The 22,067-nt window shown below is 42.2% G+C and overlaps 1 pseudogene across 1 annotated transcript in view; it reads right to left on the reverse strand.

The window, feature by feature from the left end:
- Positions 1-22,067, reverse strand: part of LOC147016714 (E3 ubiquitin-protein ligase RNF126-A-like) — a 49,754-nt pseudogene that overhangs the window by 12,235 nt on the left and 15,452 nt on the right. Inside the window, exons 3-5 of the transcript XR_015049654.1 lie at positions 19,511-19,559; positions 7,976-8,099; positions 4,729-4,849 (exon numbers count right to left, since the gene is read on the reverse strand). The product of XR_015049654.1 is annotated as an E3 ubiquitin-protein ligase RNF126-A-like (transcript). The remainder of the gene's footprint in view (positions 1-4,728; positions 4,850-7,975; positions 8,100-19,510; positions 19,560-22,067) is intronic.

Below are 22,067 nucleotides of genomic sequence, written 5' to 3' on the forward strand. Positions count from 1 at the left end.
ACACAGGCTCGAGCTCCGGCCTGGGTTCCGATCGCTCGCGCACTCTGCGAGCGCTGCCCCCAGGGCAGCTCATCAAACATGATGCCCCCAGAACCACAATCACTTTCATCAAACGCATCGGGCTGAGGTAATCATGGATATTCCAAACTACAACCGGTTTTTCTGTGAAATTAAATCCTTGCCAAACAGTCCGTCACACCACGTGATCGGATTGCTTTTTTGTTATTAATTAAAACACAAGATGAGTAATAAAATAAAATAAAAACAGCACAAATCAAGGTGAAAACACGAGGTAAAGTATCGATCAACACAAAAGAGATGCTTTCACGAGGACTTCCACCGACGAACTGGATGAACAAAGCGCGAAGATGTGGGTCGATAAGGTGGGGGAGACGGACGTGAACAAACATTAACGCTTCGTTGTGTTCGGTTTTTTAAAATGCATTCGGTTTTTAGGGCAAAATTCATTTTTCATTGATAAGAGACTACGGCAGCCGCACCAATAACGCAAGTCCACCGTACGCCCTACGTACGGTCCACGTGGAACACAACTACGGCATGTCGAATTGCTACGGCCAACGTATAAATGAAAAAAGTTATAACTCCGCGTTATAATTCCACGGCGACCCCTACGGCCTGTAAAAGATAGCTAAACGGCATAGGGCCACCCTGAGGCCACCGCAGAAACTCTACGGCCGCCGCATGTTTCTGTCAATTCAGAGGGCGTACGGCCGCCGTAGAGCAAATGTGACTTAGGCCTTAGAGATAAAAGTTCACGTTGGCATCTTTTTACAAAACAGGCCAGTCTCATCAATGTTGAACACCTGCTCTGGCAGGTACCCCTTCTACTCGATGAGCTGCACGAGTTTGAGCAGGGAACATTTTGGCTGCCTCGTGGTCTGCAGAGACACACTCGCCTGTCAGTCTGACGATGCGGAGACCATAGTGCTTCTTGAAGTGGTCAAACCATCCCCTGCTTGCTTGGAATGGACTGGGGCCGCTTGTACCCGGGTCACTCGTGCTCGTGCCACCCACGCCAGCCAGATGCGCATCATCTTTGCATGAACGAGAAGTCCACTTAAAGGCTTCTGCCTCAAGGCAGTCGACGCATTTCCATCACTGGACTTATGCTTGGGAGCCATGTTTGACCAATGAGCAGAATGAGATGAGCGAGAGGCAAAACACCAGTCAAGGCAGCGGAACGAGAAGAATGATCGAGACCCAGAACATGCTGCACATAAATAGTAATGTTGGAATTGTGGGTACAAGCGGGAGGGGTGAATAGTCTGTCCATCACTTGTGGGGGACGTTTTACGCAACAGGTGGTAGATGCGGTGAAGCATTTAATTGTATAACTCATGGGGGGCAGGGGAGGGTGTGACATCTTCAGCGGCCAGTAATAGATGTCGTGAAGCATTTTAATTGCGTGACTCATGGGGGATAATGTTTTACACAGCAGTTGGTAGAAACGGCAGAGCGCCTTCAAAGCGCGAATGGCGGGACATGCCGCGCAGCTCGCTTATAGCATGGCTGGTTGAAGATATGTTTTTTTTGCGCTCGTGAAAAAACCATGACGATGGAAAGCACAGGGCCGCAAATGTCAAAGCACATTGCATTTTATAAACAGTGAATACACGTGGTCCGCAAATGTATATATATATATATATATATATATATATATATATATATATATATATATATATATATATATATATATACATATATACATATACACATATACAGTCATGCGCCGCTTAACGACATTCCGGGCAACGATGGATCGCATGTACGACGGATCTGCCAGCTCTGAAAGAAAAAAAAAAATGAAAAAAAAATGTCGCTGAAAAATTCCTATCGCCGAGTGATGTAGCCGACGTAGCGCTGCCAGTCGTATAAAAATAGCACATACGATTATGTACACTGTACAGTACATAATACTTCATAATGATAATAAACGACAGTGTGGCCCTGTTATAATGCGATCGTTGATGTCCATAAAATGTCATCGCGAAAAAAGCAGGGTCGTGCTCAATCGGGATTCAAGGAAATCGGCTTTCAAACTGAACCAATGTTTGCACGTTTACCGTCTCGCAAGTAAATTACCTTTGAATTAAAGAATTCCGCGAATAAATCGTTGTTACAGTCGAAATTAAAACAAATATTTCTTTTTGGTGAAGCTTTTCATGTTGTTAAAACAATCGCACTGTTCCGAAAATATATATCACAATTGACAGGAGCTCGTTTCTTCATTTATAAATTATAACATCGATGCAATGATTACGTATTTATAAAATCCAAACGCTATTTATTCATCTTTCTATAATCGATGCGAGAGGAGATTGTAAGCTGCTGCTAACAACACCGATGGCCGTCATGAACAGCACAAAGGTAAAACAAAATGTGTCTTCCGTCTCTCTTGGATGTGTGTTACAATTGCCGACAGTATTCAGTACAGTAACATCCTGTACAGGTTTGTATCCGAGGAGCAATAGGCTATACCATATAGCCTTAGGTGTGTAGTTTTGTGTCAGTAAGATGTTCGAAAACGAAAAAAAAAAGATATTCGCACAACGACGCGTTTCTCAGAACGTAACCCCATCGTTAAGTGGCGCATGACTGTATATATATGTATATATATATATATATATATATATATATATATATATATATATATATATATATATATATATATATATATATATATATATATATTAGGGATACCCATGCACATGCGCGGGATAGCAGTAAAACATAGCTGGTAGCAGACGACAGACCGTACACGGGGAATGACAAAATACTCATTGTACAAAATGCAAGTGGTACTCTGGAACGCCAAGACTTCCCAAACATTGTCGGCATGTCCGCTAAGTGCCACAGCAATTTCATGGGGATCGTGTGACGGCGAGCCGAGTTTTTAGTGTGCAAGCTTGGTATTATAATAGAGAGATATATATATATATATATATATATATATATATATATATATATATATATATATATACATACATACATATATATACATACATATATATACATACATATATACATATATATATACATAGTTGCGGAAATGGCCCTTAGTGTGTTATTAAATATAGCATTAGCCGAGATCCCACCTTAAATGCATGTTTAGCCAGGTTGTTTGGTAATTAGACATTACATGCGTGTCGGGAGATGTAGCAGGCTGTCCATTGTTCATACAGTGGTGGTGTGCCGAGAGGCGGTTTTCTTCTTCTTCCTTCCCCCCACCGAACCATTCCCCACCCAGCGCTCTGAGAGTGTCAGTCGGCGAGACGTGTTGGCAGCCGATTGGTGGAGGGAAGCAGCAATCTCGAGCGATGGACCAATCACGGGTCCCCGGGGGGAGTGTCCAGAGCGAGCGCCGGGAAGGCAAGGGTGAAACTGCCTGAGCCTCGAGACGGGCGATCGGCAGTAAGAGTAACTGCATGAGGGTTTTTGCGATCAGCTTTCGTGAAAAGGCCGCCCCAAAAGGCAAGAGGAACTGGATGAGGTCAGTCTGCCTTCTGCTGGATGAGAAACGGCTAGTGGGAGTCTGGGATCGGCTTTCGTGAGAAGAGCGAGCCCCAGGAAGGCAGGAGGAATTGCATGAGGGGAGTCGGTGATCGACTTTTATGAGGAGGTGATCGACAGGTTCATCCGGAGTCCAGTGACGGAGCCTCTGACTGTCCCTACTCACGGCATGGCTCAACACGTCTTTCCATCCGGTCGATCCGCCTGCGGAACCCAACACTCCGATTTGGCCTAATCTGGTGAGCAGGCCAGGCCTGGATTTGTATGCTGGACCTTGTGAAAAGCCAGCTGGAGCACACTGTGGATCTTTCGCTCTTGTGCCGTAGACCTTACGGGGGCTGAACGAGCTGACGCTGGTGCGCAAGCGGTGCCGGGAGAAGGAGTACGAGCGCCATTTTGCCACGCTGCATGCTCGAGCTGGGTGCTCGAATCCATTGACATCGGCTTGTCACGAGCTGCATTTGTGCCTTTGACACTTTTCCTCTCGTCCATGAGGCATCACCAAGTACTCTGTGTCTTGTCTGCATGTTGTCTCAGGTTTATCTTGCTAGGGTTCCCTTCGAAACCCATAATCCGTAGCTCCCTAGTTAAGAGCGGGTTATAGATAGATTATAACATTGCCGTGAATGTTTTGCTTGTGTCGTATTCCCAGATGTGTCCCCAATAAATCTCGCCGATTCATCTGAAAGTTGCCCGCATTGAGTTTATTCGTGCCGTGCTGAGGAACAATTCACTCTATTTGTATTTAAAACCAAAATGGTTACGGACTGGCAGACTCCGCTCGGTCTCTGAAAAGCCCAGTCTGTAACGGGGTCTATTACCCCAGCTGGCAAGGCACAGGTGTATTTTGGTATCGTGATCTGAGGCGCGTAACCCGAGACCTGTGCCGAACCAGCCGGCGTTATAACCCCAGAGACGGCGGTGCTGTTAAGTGACGCCGAATCTTCAACATTTGGCTGTCAAGAGCAGGGTGCGAATCCCACCACCGCCGAATCCTTAACAATATATATACACATAATTAATTTCCTTAACGAAGTGCTAATTAGTCATTATGACAAAACTGGTCACTGCAATTGCCGTTATAACAAATTCTTTGTTACGGCCTCCACTGGACATGTTGAAAGAGGGTCATTATGATAAAGACAGCATCAACAATCAAATGGCACAACTCATGGGCACACTTGAATCCCAACTGACCTATCTAGATCAGCTTCAAAATCGACAGAGGGGGATGTCGAATTCCACGTCTCGGATGCCACGCTGTTGTCACTGTCTGTTGAACTCCTCACCTCGGAACCTTGAATCTCAGCAATACCATCTGTTGGGAGTAAAGCGCTCATTTTCCTTCAAAATGGTAGTTCAACAAACAGAACTCCATATTTTTGGTTGAGAAAGCAACAAAAGATAATTGTTTGTGGACAAGATGCAACAATGCACCAAATATGCTAAAAAGGTTACTTTTACAATGGAACAATATACCATGACAAAGTGATTAGGGCCAGGATGCAGCAATCGCTAATTTATCACGTCAAAATTTCATAATTTTCATCTCTCATGCAAAACTAGATGTTAGTTTGATCAACAAACATGAAGGAATGCAATGCTGATACAAATTTAAGAAGGGGAAGGAAGAAAAAATAAAAATAAAACCTTACTAATGCACCTTTACCATGCCTTGCCTTGTATAGATCACAGTCACTCAAGTATTTAGCTTCAGCAAACAATGGTGGTTCAGAGGGTTACCAAAATTCCAAATAAATAAATTAATGAGCTTTGTTATGTGACATAATTCTGTACTTATTTTGATGATGTCCATACATTTGATACCCTTTTGAGTCTGGTTGAGTCGGTGAGTTGGAATGTTGCCCACTTGTCAACCATCACAAAAGCCAATTGAGTTAGTCACCAAAATATGTGAAAAAATTTTTTTTCAACTTCTGACATTTAATAAACAACGAGCCAGGAGGTGACGATGGTTCGGGGACATTATTGAACAATGCCATGATAGGTACAATTGAGTTCGTGGAAGCTTTTGAGGAAGCCCTTCCATAAAAACCTCTCTTCCGTCAAAATTGACCAAATCAAATCTGATTTTTTTATATGTTGTACTTATGGACATTATGCACAGTTTCTAGGAAATGAAATTGTGAGAAAAAAAAGAGAAAAAAAATAAAAAAAATAAAAAGTTCAAGTGGGCGTGGCTCCGCCCACAAGGGGCGTGGGACGCCCCTCATACAAAAAGACACAACTAGACCATGATATCTAGCTTGTGTCCAAGTTTCATCAAGATCGCATCAAACATCATGGAGCTATGCTCTGGAGAGAGTCACAAACAGACAGACACACAGACACAACAAAAATAGTGGTCACTGCTGGTGCCTGCGAACCAAAATTAATAAATAAAGGGTCACAATGCATTTGATATTGACTTGGTAAACACCTGGCAAGAAAATGCGTGGGCTCATCACCTGAATGTACTTTTTCATGAAGTACAAGACCATTATGGGGGCAATAATTTTGCTGTTTGCTGATGACTCCACCCTCTGCCGTACCATCTGTCATCCCTCAGACCGGAAAGCAGCAGCTTCTTCGCTCCCTGCAGATCTGGATAAAATCACAAACTGGTCCAACACGTGGAACATGTCTTTCAATCCAGAGAAATCTCACACTCTCACTATGTCTCTTTGAAAGGACCGTTAGAAAATCCCCCCATCCACTTTCTTAACAATCCTCTGGAAGAAGTCCTTTCTTTCAAGCTTCTGGGTCTCAGTATCTGCCATAACCTTTCCTGGGAAAGCCACATTTCAAACCTCGCCTTCAAAGCCAGTCGCCGAATGGGAATCCTCCGTCGTGCAAAGTCCTTCCTCGGCCCACCTGAGCTCCTGACCACTTACAAAGCTTTTGTCCACAGCCTGATGGAGTACTGCTCTCCCCTCTGGGCTGGTGTTCCTGCCTCCCACCTTTGGCATCTCCCGCAATGAGGCTGAGTATTTGGGCCTCTCACTCATTCACCGCAGGTTGGTCGGTGGTCTTTCTGTCTTCTACAGTCTCCTCTCCAGCCTCACCCCCCAGCACTCTCTGCGATTTGTCCCCACCACATTTCCAGAGCGCTCAAGGTCTGCCAACAACCCCCTTCTGGTAAAACTACCAAAATCACGAATCACTGCTCATCTTCACTCTTTCATTCCTCTTTTTTCCTGCATTTCCTGCGTTTTTCCTCACTCTATTCTTTCCCATTCTTCCCTCCAGGCCTTCAAAACAGCAGTTCACCACCACCTCTTATCACCACCACCACCACCCCCATCCAAATCCTCGATCTTTTCTACCCCCGATAATCCACCCAAACCCACCTCCTTCAAATTCCCTGCTTTCCTTCCTGAAAGTCCCTGTAACGTCCATCTTCTATTCCCCATGTTCCCCGTCCCATCCCTCTCCCTTCCACATCTCCTAATGTGTCTGTTCCCCACTGTTTTGTCCCTCCCACTCCTGCCCCTCTTGTCTCATGTCCCCCATGATGTGTGTTGTGTGTTAGCTCTCACACGAGCCTCGACAAGGTATATATATATATATATATATATATATATATATATATATATATATATATATATATATATATATATATATATATATATATATATATGTATATATATATATATATATATGTGTATATCTATATATATATATATATATTGTTGCTCCCAGCTTGCCGGCTCAATGACAGAAGATGACATTTGCATTTTTTCCTCGGACATACCTACCATGTTTTGAATCCCGTGCAGGCACGGGCAACTTGCAAGTCGTGAACAAGATGTGAGTCAAATGGATATCTTACATCAAAACGTGAAAAGATGTCAAAAAAAGTGGAATCAAAGCATCATGATATTTTATTATTGAGGGGGGAAAAGGGGGGAGGTTACTGAGGCAGTAGTTGAAGTGGACCAGCATCTTTATCAATTCTACCCTTTATCTACTTCTGTCTTCCCATTTTCTTAAAATTATTTTGTTTCATCGATTTCACGCAAAGTACCTACACCGTTCCCTTAATCCAAAGGACACATGATAAAATAAACGGATGGCCCCTCAAGGGTTAGACAAGGCATTTAAAACAAAAATAACATATTCATTTTAACATTTAAAAGGAATGCAATCGTTATAATAGTTCTACTATATCACACATGAATTATGAAACAATGCAATTTAAGATAGCAAGTACAGAGTGTTTCAAAAGAACGTGCAGTAGAAACTCAATATTGTGCAAAAAGACAAGTCTTTCAAAGAAAAGAAGTTAAGCTCGTGGGTATTTCCCTTGAGCGAGTCAATGGTACCTTCAAGTAAACAAGCACACAGTTTAATTCTAAGATTAATAAACACATGAAACATATAGCTGGTTCGGTGCACTGTTACTTTTGAAACACCCTGAACAATGTTAGCTCATTGACAGAACCTTCTCCATCCTGTTCCCAACTCCACGAGTGACGCAGCTCCTCAGAAGTAGATGGAAATGTAGCAACGGGCGTTGAAGCTCTGTGTCCACTACGTAGACCATGAGGAAAAACGGTCTGCAAGACCTGACAGGGAAAAAAATAACATAATCGATGATCATTCAAAACATGCCTTAGCAAAATACAAAATATGAAATAATTCAGGGTACGTCCATTGTGAATCCTGTCACTTTTTAAAACCAAAACTACAAGCAAATAACTCGTCCTTATGTATGAGTGTCCTCCAGAATTGACGCATGACCTGTAAATACCACCTCCCACCGGGGGCGGCATTATACGAAAACATTTATACAGAGAGAGGATCGGGGTCCTTCCCCAACCCTGAACGATTAATTGTTTTACCACCGAAAGCTTTCCTGTGCATCCCAGGGTACAAACCACCACTTTTCAACTCATTCTGTTGAGCAATTCTGGAGTGCATAAAAGTCAAACAAATCAACTTCTCAAATTACCTTCGGCACTGAAGGTGGACAGAAGTTATGTTTTCACCCGTCTGTTTGTCTTTGTTTGTTTGTCCCTGAACAGGATATCTCAAAAAGTTGTGGACAGACCTGTACAAAATTTGGTGGAAAGGTTGGGTGTGTGACAAGGCCGGAATTCGATTTTGGTGAAGATTTTGATCCGGAGACAATCATTTTTAAGTGATTCTTCACCATTGAGAGACGGGGCCAAGAAAAGATATTTTGCATGGCATCTCAAAAAGTTATGGATTAGTTATGACTAAACTAAATGGAGGAGTTGGGTAGATGAAAAGAACAAGCCGATTCGATTTTGGTTCAGGTCTGGATTCAGATCCGGCCTATGAGTGAGATACAAAACAAACTGTTCAGCCTGGTAGAGGTGTGTGATCTTCTGAGTGCCATTATAGTTATTATATCGCTTTGAATCAAACTTCTTGATTTATATACGATTGTGCCTCGGAGCAACTATACTCATGGCAAGCAAATTCAGGAAAAATAGCTTTATCATGAAAACTGTACGTCTGAGAAAGATATTTCATCAACCAGAACTTCTTTTTTTTTTTCTTTTTTTTAAACAAACAACACGTGTTGTGACAGAGAAAAGTTAAGAAACTGCTGCTTGAATCACCTATTTGTTTTAAACCTTCATCCATCCATCCATCAGGACCATACTCGGTGCAGAGCGTTGCTGCTGCCTAAGCAGTCTCATTGGCTATTGGGCACAATCCTTGACGGTTCGCCACTCTGACACAGGACACCAGCAAGCTGGCACCCATTTTGCCGACCTCGGAAGGATGACAGGCAGAATCAACCCCACCTGATATTAATTCAATGTGGTATATAAAACCCCACCGAGTGGGGTTTTAACTCAGGATCATAGGATCCCAAGCCCACCACCCTAACCATAAAGCCAACACCAGGCAAAAATACCATTCCATTCCTTTCCTGTAGTAAGTCTCTGCAGACTACTGTAGTTGGACCTGTTACCAACTAAAGTATATGAGAGTACTACTCTCATATACTATAGCTCTAACTGTAGCATTTTTGCTTGGGGTACCATACTCTTTACAGAGTGCTGGCACTGCTGAAGCAGTTTCTTGGCAAGGGTTATACTGGGTGGTTTTTGCCTTCCCAGCATTATTTGTCGGTGCTCTATCCGTTAAATGCTGAATCAGCAAGTACCATTTTCAAAACAAGGAAGCAGCAAGTGCCATTTTTAAAGTCTTTGGTATGACTCGGCTTTGGCTTGAGGCACAGACCTCCAAGGCTAAATGCTCACACCATTGGGCTAATCACTTATTACACTCAGAACCTAATACACCGATCAAGTCAGATTCCCAATTGTATGCAAAGAAAGGGATTTGGAAAGTTAAACACTTATACTTACAGGTGTTATTGTCTTATAACGATTTGTCTGCAACAGTGAACTGTTGTACACACTTGGATATAAAATGATAATTTTAAAAAAATTTATTATTATGAGAACAGAACTGGTAAGCATATAATCATCTGAAAAGTTTTTTTGGGGGGGAGGACTATGAATGTGCTGAACACATCGGTGCAGGAAGGGATAACACCAATTCATTTTCCTTTAATTAAATGACAGAGATTTGAAAAAGCATTGTGACTGTCTGGTGAAAGATACAGAGCATGCAATTCACCATCACATCTTTTGCTTCTTCTAAAGTATAACTGAAAGTGTCCTTCACAAGGACCTGCTCAACTCACTCGTTGACCATATCCCACTGATTGGTACTCAATAGACGTTTTTCCAAGTTTGCACCTGTTAATATTTCAAAGTTTCAATCGCATATTTCACATGCCATGACTCATTCGTGAATTATAATGTGACGCATCACATGCAATGTTTACTGTGACGATAAAAATGTATTCGGAAAAACAGAAGCTGCACTGGTGCAGAACAATGAAATGTTCATGCCGTGTACGAACACGAACATGCGAGGAAGGTCATTTTCAAAGTTTCAGACATTCAGGTAGCAAATTTTTAAAAGTTTGATAAATACAACAACATATGCTTCATTACCTTTGCAAACTTTGTTGCGAAGGTTATGTTTTGATCGCTGTGTATTTATTTATGAATATGTGTGTTTGTTTGTTTGTTTGTTATTCACACAACTCCAAAAGTGTTGAACTGAATCGCAGCAAATTTGGTGGGATGATTGGTTATTATCCGAGGACCATTTGATTAGATTTTGGGAGTGATCGGGTCAAAGGTCAAGGTCATGAAAAGGTCAAAATCGTCTTTTTACCAGAGCGCGGTCAATTTGTATCCAATTTGCATGCAACTAATGCCAAAATGTTCAGAATTCAATGCCCCATCTTGTGATATGTGACATGACACAATGACGTAATAACCCTTATTAGCGGTTGGGAGTCAAAGGTCAGGGGGGGTCACGACATTGCAAAATGTGCGGTTTTAGTCATAACACGGTCAATTCCTATCCGATTTGCATGAAACCAACACCAAAATGTTGACTGGTCTGTTCCCCACACTCTCATACCAATTACAAAATTAAGAGTACAAACGTCAAGGTCGAGGTCATGAAAAGGTCAAAATCGTCATTTTGCCATAGTGGGGTCGATTTTTATCCAATTTGCATGCAACCAATGCCAAAATGTTGTGAATTCAATGCCCAATCTTGTGATATACGATATGACACAGGAAAATTTAATATTTTTAAGCCATCATAACACATATGAGATGGCAGATGTGGTATGGGATTAAATACCCTCACAATCAATGGTTACTGAGGGGGGGGGGCAAAATGTAGCGTTGGCGAAGGTATGCGCTCTACTGAGTGCCCATTCTAGTTGATAATGTATAAAATGGCTCGGGTTGAATATACGACGATGAAGCTAGTTTATGATCACCTTTGCATCCAGGGTAACCTTCGGTGATTTCACAACTACATTGATCGTTTCCTCCTCAATTTATTTGCTCATCCGGTGAGTGTTCTGTCTTCTCTTAGGCAACAGGTCAGTGTATACCGTTAGTTTAGTCACAGGTGGTTTCTTGCGTGGCTGCCATTTTAACTTTTAAGTTGCAAGTGCAGGAGAAGGGAAGGACCGAGTCATTCAGAACGACTTCCTGGAACAAGGGAAGGGAATAAGTGTTCACGATAATGAGCGGACGAGCAACAAGTACAGATCAGACCAGGTGGAAAGGCAGATTATCCCAACCTTGGTGGTGGTCGTATGGCAGCTTAGCTGCTGGGGTAGCTATCATTTCTTGAAGCGCGACTGTGTCGCTGATGCAGTGCCTCTCTACCAGTACACACACTGGAACTGGTAATCATTTCGCTGACCTCGGAAGGATGACAGGCTGAGTCAACCCCCTGGTGGGGGTTCAGCGGCCGACGGGGCTTTAACTCAACACCCTAGGATCCCAAGCCACCACCCTTACCACCGAGCCAACACCAGGCTTCATCCCAACCTTGAAGGTCATCATTGAACCAGCTGGGCTTTTACCAGCAATTCAATAGTGACATGACAGCTCTCCTGAAACCAACGAGACTTACTGAACCTTTGAATGCAAAGCTTCAATACTGGACTTGAACCCATAACTTCTGAGATGCCAATTCTTCTGAGCTTCAGTCTCTTGCTCTTTCACCATATGCCAATATAGTTTAACATTCTGATGCTCTTTCTAGGCCTTGTACTGGACTTCTCTGCTCCAGTCATGGGAATTTTCCTTTGGTTCTAAATCAAACAAATTCACCAACCCTAATGCCATAAGATAATTTATTTAAAAATCAATTCCAACAAAAAAAAATTTTTAAGTTTTTATTTTATTTTAATAAGAACTTGGGCTCGTAATGGAGCACACACCTGTTAGATGAGACAAACAGAGCCACTTAGCTTGGGGGAAATGCCATCACTTCCCATGCACTCTGGGCATCATCGATACCACAACCTTCCTCACCGTACTCAACAGGGCATTTCCGAAGGAGGAATTTCCTCCTCCCCATGGATGCCAACCTCAGGGGTTCGTCAATGCTCTTATCCTTTTAAATGCTGAACGTCGAGCAAAGAAGCAGCATTTACAAAAAAAAAATCTTTGGCACGACTCGGCTGGGGTTTCAACCGTCAACTTCGCAGATTCGGAGCAAATGCTCTAACGATTACACCGACGAGTATGGTGTTGCATCTTAAAACAAATGAATAAGTTGAAACCTGCTGTCACTTGGTATCAGATTCACAATTAGCATGCATCAGCAAGGAATGCTCTGAATTTGCAGGTCCCAGTATATGCCTAACAAACATTATTTTTCAGCGTTTCCATGAAATTAAAGCAGAGGCAGATCCATGATTGTATAAGGGGGAGGGGGAGTGGAGGTTCGTTTTACAAGAGGGGATGTATTGGCGCACAAGTTTCTGCATTCTGATTGGGTGCATAAAACCACCAAGAAAGGAAATATTTCTACCTCACCCACCTGATGTATTCAATGATGTGCATGCAAGTGCTTAATGGTGTGTGAAACATCCAGGCTGATGTAACATGAATTAAGTGGGTCATGCACTGCAGAATACGGGCCTTTCGAAATGACGTATGAATGCTAAAACGAGGCCTTTTGCGCCGTGTGTGTTTACAGCGACTCGGTTATGCTCGATGGGCACTTTTAACCTGGTGTTGCAAGTGCAAAATCTGGGAATCAAAGTCTTTTAAATGTAATTTTTAACATTAAGACGAAAGAGAAGCAATTTGAAAATGGTTAATCATAATCGTTCTGTTCCCGAATGCAAATCAGAATCACGAGACGAGAGGAAATTTGAGAAATATCCATGGATGAATGGAGTCGGGTTCGTACTATTTCCTGTTAGAACAATTAGCTCGCGGTGGCCGTGGGTAACACGCACGCACACGTCTCCATTCACCAATAGATGCAAAAATCTAGTCCAATTTCTCTTGAGGTGATGGAATCAAACTGACAATGGCAATCACAACTCCCACTGCCACCACAATCCCCAGCTCACCCCACCCCCTCCTCCCAAACATGATAAATGGTAAATATAATTTTAAACTTATACTGTGCATTAACACAAGTCCCCCAGATGACCTTCCCATCGGTGTTAAGAAACACCAAGGTTTGGTTAGAATGCACCATCTATGAATTTCTGGTCTTTAAAGTCAATGTCATCGGGAGTTTTTGCAATACAGACTGAAACATATCAACTTCTTGGACGAGTTGATTATAAAATTCTCCAACAGGTTCATTGTGCAGAGGCACACTCTTTTCTTGCTGATACACTTCGAAGTACTTTGGCTTCTTTAAAAGTTTTTTTTTTTTTTTAGCAATTTCATTATACTATTCTTATTTGGGAGGCATGAAATATGTTCGGACTGTCCCGATTAACTTCGCTACTTGAGGCTTCTGCACATGCACACCGAGCAATCCATGGTGGATCACGTCATTTCAAAAGTGCCATGTTGTAACGTGTTGAAACACACCCTGACAGCACGAGTCTCCATTCCTGGTTCGTTTGTCTATGATGTACTGTCACCGAGAATTGTTTATATTATTATAAAAACACCACAAATCATAACAAGAGAGAGAGAGAGAGAGAGAGAGAGAGAGAGAGAGAGAGAGAGAGAGAGAGAGAGAGAGAGAGAGAAAGGAGAGAGAGAGAGAGAGAGAGAGAGATAGATAGATAGATAGATAGATAGATAGATAGATAGATAGAGAGAGAGAGAGAGAGAGAGAGATATATATATATATATATATATATATAGATATAGACAGATATATAGAGAGAGATAGAGAGACACGTAGAGAGACGTAGAGACACGTAGAGAGAGAAAATGGTAATGCAAATATCAGAGAATTCAGCAGCACCACAATAAAGCCTGTATCTCACTGGGCTGCGACAGCTCACGACTAGTTGGAGACACAAAAAATTGCGATAAAACAGCGATAATTTTCACTTGGAATCGCACTGAATTTATACTAAAACACATTTGCGAATGTCTCACGAACATCGCCCACGAACTCCCGGCGAAATTTGGGATGAACTTCGCCTGGAGTTCACATACATGTCGCACGACATTCATGTGACGTTCAAGTGACAAAACTGAGATTTTTTTTGGCACATGCAACTGTCGCGCGATGGTCACACGACCGTCGTGCGACCATCGCGCAAATGTCATGCAACAGTCGCACAACAGCTGTGCGTGACAATACATATATATATATATATATATATATATATATATATATATATATATATATATATATATATATATATATATATATATATATGAGGCCTCTCCCTTCCAGCAATCATATTGTCATCAGACGCAACCAGGGGAATGGAGACAGCAAGACCAGGAGAACCGTCTTCATGCAACCCAGAGGCAATCAGGCAACACAGGAACAGCAGGTGGGAAACGAGTAAGAGAGTACCTGACTGAGTACTACAATGGTGTGGGAGCTGTGCCCTGGCAGAACAGGATGGTGGGATTACAGGAGAATGATGACCAAGCCTGATTGTTGAAAGTTTTCTGTTACTTGTCAATGTTGCACCCACAAACTTTGTGTGTGACCCAATTATTCATCTGCCTTGATAGGGGCTTGTGGGTGTGACCATATTTTGTGTGTGACCTAATTTATGTAAAAATATTGTGGGTGTGACCATATTTTGTGTGTGACCTAATTTATGTAAAAATATGTGTGATGTGATTTAGGAATGATGGGAAGGTGAAAGGAATGATGGGAAAGTGAAAAGTTTGCATTGAAGGCCATAACTCAGAACAGGAGAGAAAGAGGACAGACAATGCTGGTTTTACAATTCGGACTACGAGTTGTTGTTTTTTTTTTAGTCATATCTGGATTGAACTATTGTGAATCTATCTACATTACATTGCATGGATAGCATGTGGATTTCTATGTATATATTAAATTGAGTAGACAATACATTGTGCAAATTTCTGATTAATTTCTTCCAAAAATATTCTCTATTGAATTGCAGTTTTATCGCACTCTCAGGGGTCCCAGGACAGATTATCATTTTTTTCCAATCAGTCACAATTTAGTTTCATAGGTCGCCAATCCCTCACAAAGTTGTCTCACATTTGTCGCACCTTCTGACTCACGGAAACTAAATTGAGAAGGGTTCGAGACTGGTTCGAGACAACCGCGACGACTGAATATTTTGAGAGAAAATTTGTCGCAAAGAATTTTTTGAACATGTTCAAAATTCAAGCGACATCCTGCGACTCACGCGAGGAAATTGAGAACCACCGCGAACGTTTCCAGACATTTTGGAGAATCCCGTTCACATTTTGTCGCGAGCTGTCACAGCCCAGTGAGATACCGGCTTAAATGAACCTGGAAAATAATTATATTTATACACTGGATACTTTTTAAAATGCCAGTTCAATAAAGGGTGCTGGGGTAAGTGGGTGGAGGAGGGGTGGTGGGAGGAGGAGGTCTGGGAGCTGAGGGTTGGTCTGAACCTTTGAACCACACCTTGATCCCCATAACATTTGTCCTCATTTCATTGCCTTAACAAATGGTTGCATTGTCAGCATATTCAACTCACCTTCAAAAGTGAAATTTCCAACCATTACAAACCATACAAATAAATTGAATGCTCTTCAAAAGGATAAATAAAAACAAGAAACGGTACTCTGGACAGGAAGCAGGATGCCTCCGTTAGCATATATTGATACGACGTCAAAGATGGGAAATTAAAATTGAAATAAATAAACTATAACGGCACTTGGTAGCCTCCGCCAGTCTGAACAGTTTACGTTTTGTAATCCCACTGATAGGCGGATGTGCATCCAGACCTGAACCAAAATGTAGTCAGCTTGTTCTTTGTCACACACCCAACTCTCCACCGAGCTTAGTCTGAATCCGTCCACAGCGTTTTGAGATATCGTGTTATACATATTGTTGCGAATCTGGAAGCCATGAGCACTCAACATACAGGTCCTATAGCTCAGTTATTTCGATAAGTAAATGTGGATAGATAGCTCCCCATCCCTTGTTTAATGGGAAATTGAATGTACATGTGCTGCAAAGTTATTTTGATAGTCAGGGTTTTGTTTTATTTTTACACCACTAACATCAACTACAACAACGCCAGCATCACCCTCACCTTCACCTCGCTCTGGCCGACGCCATTGCCTACGTGCATGTCAGCACGTACGTGGGCGGAGCCCACGCAGGATAATGTTCCTCTGCCTGTTTGGTGGGTGGGCCGCAGCGCCGGCGATCACGCCCCCCCCCCCGGTCCAATCAACGGCCTTGGTGCCCGTTTTGGCCAATGACAGAGCGACGAGCGCATTTTGCGTGCCAAAACCGTCCAGTGAGGGAAAGCGGGGAGGGAGGAGGCGGCACCTGCCCCCCCTGGACAGGGGTGAATAAGGCTGCAGCGCGATCGGACGAGGAGAGATCCTTCCTCGACAAGAATCGCAAGTCGGTTGCGCGCCGTCTCTCTGTCGGTGAACTGAAGAGAGTTTTTTGAGATAGTTGATGAGCATCGAGCAGGCAAGGTTGTTGTCAATCTGACGGGCAGGTTGAACAAGTGTGGAGTTATCAGCCCTCACTCTGATGTTCAACTCAAAGACTTGAAGAAGTGGAAAAGAAACCCCCTGCCTTCTGGACAGTTTGGGATACAGAGGAGAGTTTTGGATGCCGGGACGAGCGCTGAAGGGAGCTCTGGATTCTATCATCGCATCTCGACGCTGGCCTGGTTCGCCCGTGTCAGCCGAACCACACGAGGTGGACAGGTCCATGTCCTTCTGGGTGTGTGTGTGTGTGTGTGTGTGTGTGTGTGTGTGTGTGTGTGTGTGCGTGTGTGCGTGTGTGCGTGTGTGCGTGTGTGTCGGTGGGCCCGTCTGTAAGTAGGAATTGTTAAGTGCTCTTTGCTGTACATACTTGCATCTCTATAGTCGGATAACTCTGCTTCTTGCGTGCTCCCCCCTTTCCCTCATTATAAACAAATACATTTGTTAAATGTATCAGCTTGTTTCTGTGTTTCTTCCATTGGCTAGCGTGACGCGTGTTGGTGAATTATAAAAGCTGTTGCCACTGTAAATGTACATTTGGACCGACGGGACTTCGGAAACCATCCGCTCAGGTTGCGCATGGGTCGGGCACGCTAACGGCTCAACTCGTCCGAGTGCCGTCGAGGGTGTGAATACTCGGTAGCTCGCCACGTGGATCTCAAGCTATTTTGAAGATTGGCAAATAACTCTGTACCACGTGGTGGAATTTTTGACGATTCACGGTCCGGTAAGGGACCCGTACCCTCGGAGTTTTCCTAAAGGTACGATCTAGATTCCGGGTGTTCGGTAGAGTCGACCCTACCGCCCCACCTAGCGGTTGTGCTCGCAGCCGATACCCAGCTCCGCAACAATATATCGTTCTTTGCTCCCATCTCTCAACAGTGAATAATCACAAATAATTACAATATCCAGATTCGGATCCGGTCTTCACCAAAATCGAATCAATTCATCCTTGTCACACATCCAACCTGTCCACCAAATTTCGACCAAGTCCATCCGTAACTTTTTGAGATATCCCGCTCAGACAGCCAAACAAACAAGAAGGCATCAGGTGGTAGCCTGACAGGTATGACGAAAATCATGCAAATGATGTCACTGTCACCTTGACCTTGGACATATAAAGTCAAGAAATAGACAGCCTCCCTTTTGTCCTTCAGAATCATCTGGTAAAGTTTGATGAAGATAACTGAAAGCGTTCGCAACTTATCGCACTCACAAACATACAAACAAGCAAGACAGACCGACATATGATGAAAATTTTCAATTTTCGTCAAAACAAATAGATTGGGGTGAAAGCATAACCCCCGTCCACCTTTGGTGGCAGAGGCAATCAATGACTACCGACTTGTTTGTCCTGCGAGTACAATTCATACGGAAATTACAATGCTTTATTAGCCTCCTTGCTCTTGTAATACCTCACATGCTGCAATGAAGTCCATATATATATATATATATATATATATATATATATATATATATATATATATATATATATTTATATATATATATATATATATATATATATATATATTTATATATTTATATATATATATATATATATATATATATATATATATATATATATATATTTGCTGGGGTCCTTCAACTGCGATCTTCATCACTCCCACATCCATAAATTGTTGTCAATGCGAAATTATCCTCAGCAATTTTATCACTTAATACATGATTGCAAAAATAAAATATTTTACAGGATAAATAGTGTAGTGGAAATCAACCGAGTGGTTCCAATGGAAGGCAGGTTGCAGACCAGGCCAATGAACAATCTGCTTATACAGCTCATACGTATAAATGATAAGCCACCAAGATAGCAGCTAGACACGAGAATTCAGATTAGCGAAAAATTAGGCATGATAATATAAATTGGTCAGAGGAATGGCAACGAGAGATGCCGATTTATAAGGCATGGGAATACCATTCTACAAGCATCGAGTAGGTGGGGGTTTGGAGGTTTGGGGGTACTTGTAAGGGGTATAATGTGGTTATATAAATGCATTAAAGCGTCTTCCATCAATTGAATGTGGTGATTAGACACAGCAAACTAGCACTTCTGCTCGAGATGACAATTTGGTCTCGATTAAACTTCACGACCAAATTTATTTGTTATTCGCCAAATGGGTTGTAGTTTAGCAGTTGGCAAATTGTGCAACTGCCAGCAGAAACACTGGACACATTGATCTACTCGTGGATCGATATTCAAACAGGAATTTAATTAGAGAAATTAGTCTTCATCATTCGAGCAAAGAGCAATCAAAATGAGGATTTTTGAGAAAAAAAAAGAAGTGACAAAATGGTTCTTTTGATAAAAACAACTCCGACATTTATTTATACAAGCTTGCACAAATGCAAGCACATAAACTTTACTAATCACAGCGCAAGCATTCCACCAACAATCAAAGAGAATAATTACCATTGATATGTAAACAAGTTAAACTATAGGTGGTGAATATCCAACAAAAGCTAACCTCATCAAGGAGATTCGCACCCCCACTTCTCGTTTGCCTGATGAATTCGCTGCAAGAGAGAAATAAAAACAAACAACCATGAGGCCCACCTGTCATAGATCTCAGCAAATAACACATCTCCAACAACTCGAGATAAACTTCTCATGGAGCCGCCGACACAAATAAACGGATCTACATTGTAAGGGGGAAGGTACAAGCGAGACCAGATCATTCCACCTTCACTTCAAGGTACGCACATCGCATGCATGGAAGATGTGGACAGGGCATTACCGTCGGCCACAAGCCAAAATGGGGGCAGTGTGCAAAGGTCAAATGGACTAGCACAACTTGTGAGCAGGACATAACGGTTACTATGAAACTTATAGACATCGTATAAATGCTTGAAAAGGAAGAAGAAGATATTAATAATAATAACTAGAACTACGTTGTCGATGGCACACCATCGCATATTCCCGCACGCACTGCTTTGTCCCATTAACGCGAGGTGAAATTTTATCTTGCAAAATGCATTGACTATTCTTTTCTATTTGATGTGCTTTATGACCAAAGACTTACTATGTTTACTAAATCAGAAGTCATTGCAAGCATGTCAACATTTCATGAAACATTACTTTAACACTGTCCAGCAATATAGAACTGTGCATCAATTTAATCATAGGAATGAACTGTGTATAATATTAATTATAATTATTCATAATCAATTATATAAATACATAACAGTAAAACCTGTGACCGTTTGTCATTCATGGGGCCACATAAGTAAGTTCTTCATAAAAATAATTTACCATGTACAATGGTAAATACACTTAAAAAAATATGTTGTTAAATGTATAACTCATGAATATGTTTGATTTAAAATTCTAAAAGACAATATATATATATATATATATATATATATATATATATATATATATATATTATTTTTAATCAGCCCCCATGACCCCAACCCCTCTGGCCCAGCCCCAAGGGGTAATATCAAAAATCCGAAAGTGTTGTGCACTTCCCCATACATATATCTACAATGTCCCAAAGTTTCAAGTTCCTATTTCAAACGGTGTAGTAGGAGTTACAGGGTAAGACAGACCGACGTACGGACGGACGGACGGCGGAGACAATCACAATATTCCCACGCTTTCGAAATAATATGTACCGAGAATGATCCACACAAAAAGAATGGTCAGCCTTCTCCCTCTTCAGGGCGATCATGAAACCCACGACTGCAGCAAATTAAAGCACTTCCCGTTTTATAACTTTTGGTCAGCCAACTTGGTGTTACGATTGGAGCACTTAGCTCGTATTCTTGTGACCCCCAAATACACTGCAATTTGTCAATCACTTCACAAGTAACTTGTTATTCCTGCAAAATGTACTATGAAATCTTCTTCCTCGATGCTAAATACTCATACGCACACAGTACTCCACAATCACTCAAATACTGTTTTTAAATAAATAAAAAAACTCCAATTTCAAAGTGCCAATGACTATTTAGGTTTCATACTTGTCACCCACCAAAATATAAACATGCAGGGCAATGTACCAAGTTACCAAGCTACCAACGCACGAGCCATCAATCGGTAAGACGTTAGGCTGGAGGGCCGAGTTGGAAAAGGGGTGGGGGGAGGGGGTGGTATAAAAGATCATGATTATGGATGGGGGTTACTGAGGTGGTGGTAAACAACTGCTTGAAGACTTGGTGGGAAGAATGAAATTGAAGAGAATGTGCAAGTTGGTTCCACATGCAGGAAAAAAACACAAGAGAAACAAATGATTGAGGGTGAGCATCAATCCTGGATTTTGAGAGTTTCACGAGAAGGGGGCTGCTGGTAGACCGTGGGCACCCTGCAGGAACCTGGGAGGGGGGAGACAAAGCAATGAAAGAGCAGAGGGTGCAACAAGACCAGAAAAGGATGCAGTAGAAGACAGAGAGACCACCGACCTGTCTGCAATGAGAAAGTGATCGGCCAGTCGTCTCAGCTTAATCGCGGGAGATTCCAATGATATTGAAGGCCTCAGTTTCCATGCTGTCAAGCTGAGCAAGGTGTGAAGCAGGGTAATCAGCCCAGAAGGGAGATCAGTACTTCATCAAGCTGTGGATGAAGATGCTCGAAGCTTCCTTGTGTCTATCTACAATGTTCACTGTGTCACCATTCAGCTGATCCTATCTTGTCCTCTACAGTCTTCAACATCCAAAAGAGCAAGATGCAGGATACTGCATCATCACTGTCTGCTGATTTGGGGATGATCAAACTTTGATCCACATTTTGGAACATTACTTTCAACACAGCCATGTCACATATTTACCTTGTCTCACCAAAATTTCCTATCCAGTTTTACAATTGGCGTTAACCCTTTCAACCCGAGCGGCCGTTTTACCGGCCACTATTCAAACCTCCATATGACCGATAATTATTTTTGATAATAATTCAGATTCTCACAGCATACAAGGCCTTTGCAATGCTGCATGATGAAGTAAAACTCTTCATTTAGGTCAGAACTCCTTTTTTCATGGCTTCATTCCGAAAAGTCTTGGAGGCTCAGCTTCTGGGCATATTCAGCA

This window comes from Eptatretus burgeri, chromosome 11, assembly GCF_056783735.1.
Source record: "Eptatretus burgeri isolate ZD-2024b chromosome 11, Ebu_testis_v1, whole genome shotgun sequence".
NCBI lineage: Eukaryota > Metazoa > Chordata > Myxini > Myxiniformes > Myxinidae > Eptatretus > Eptatretus burgeri.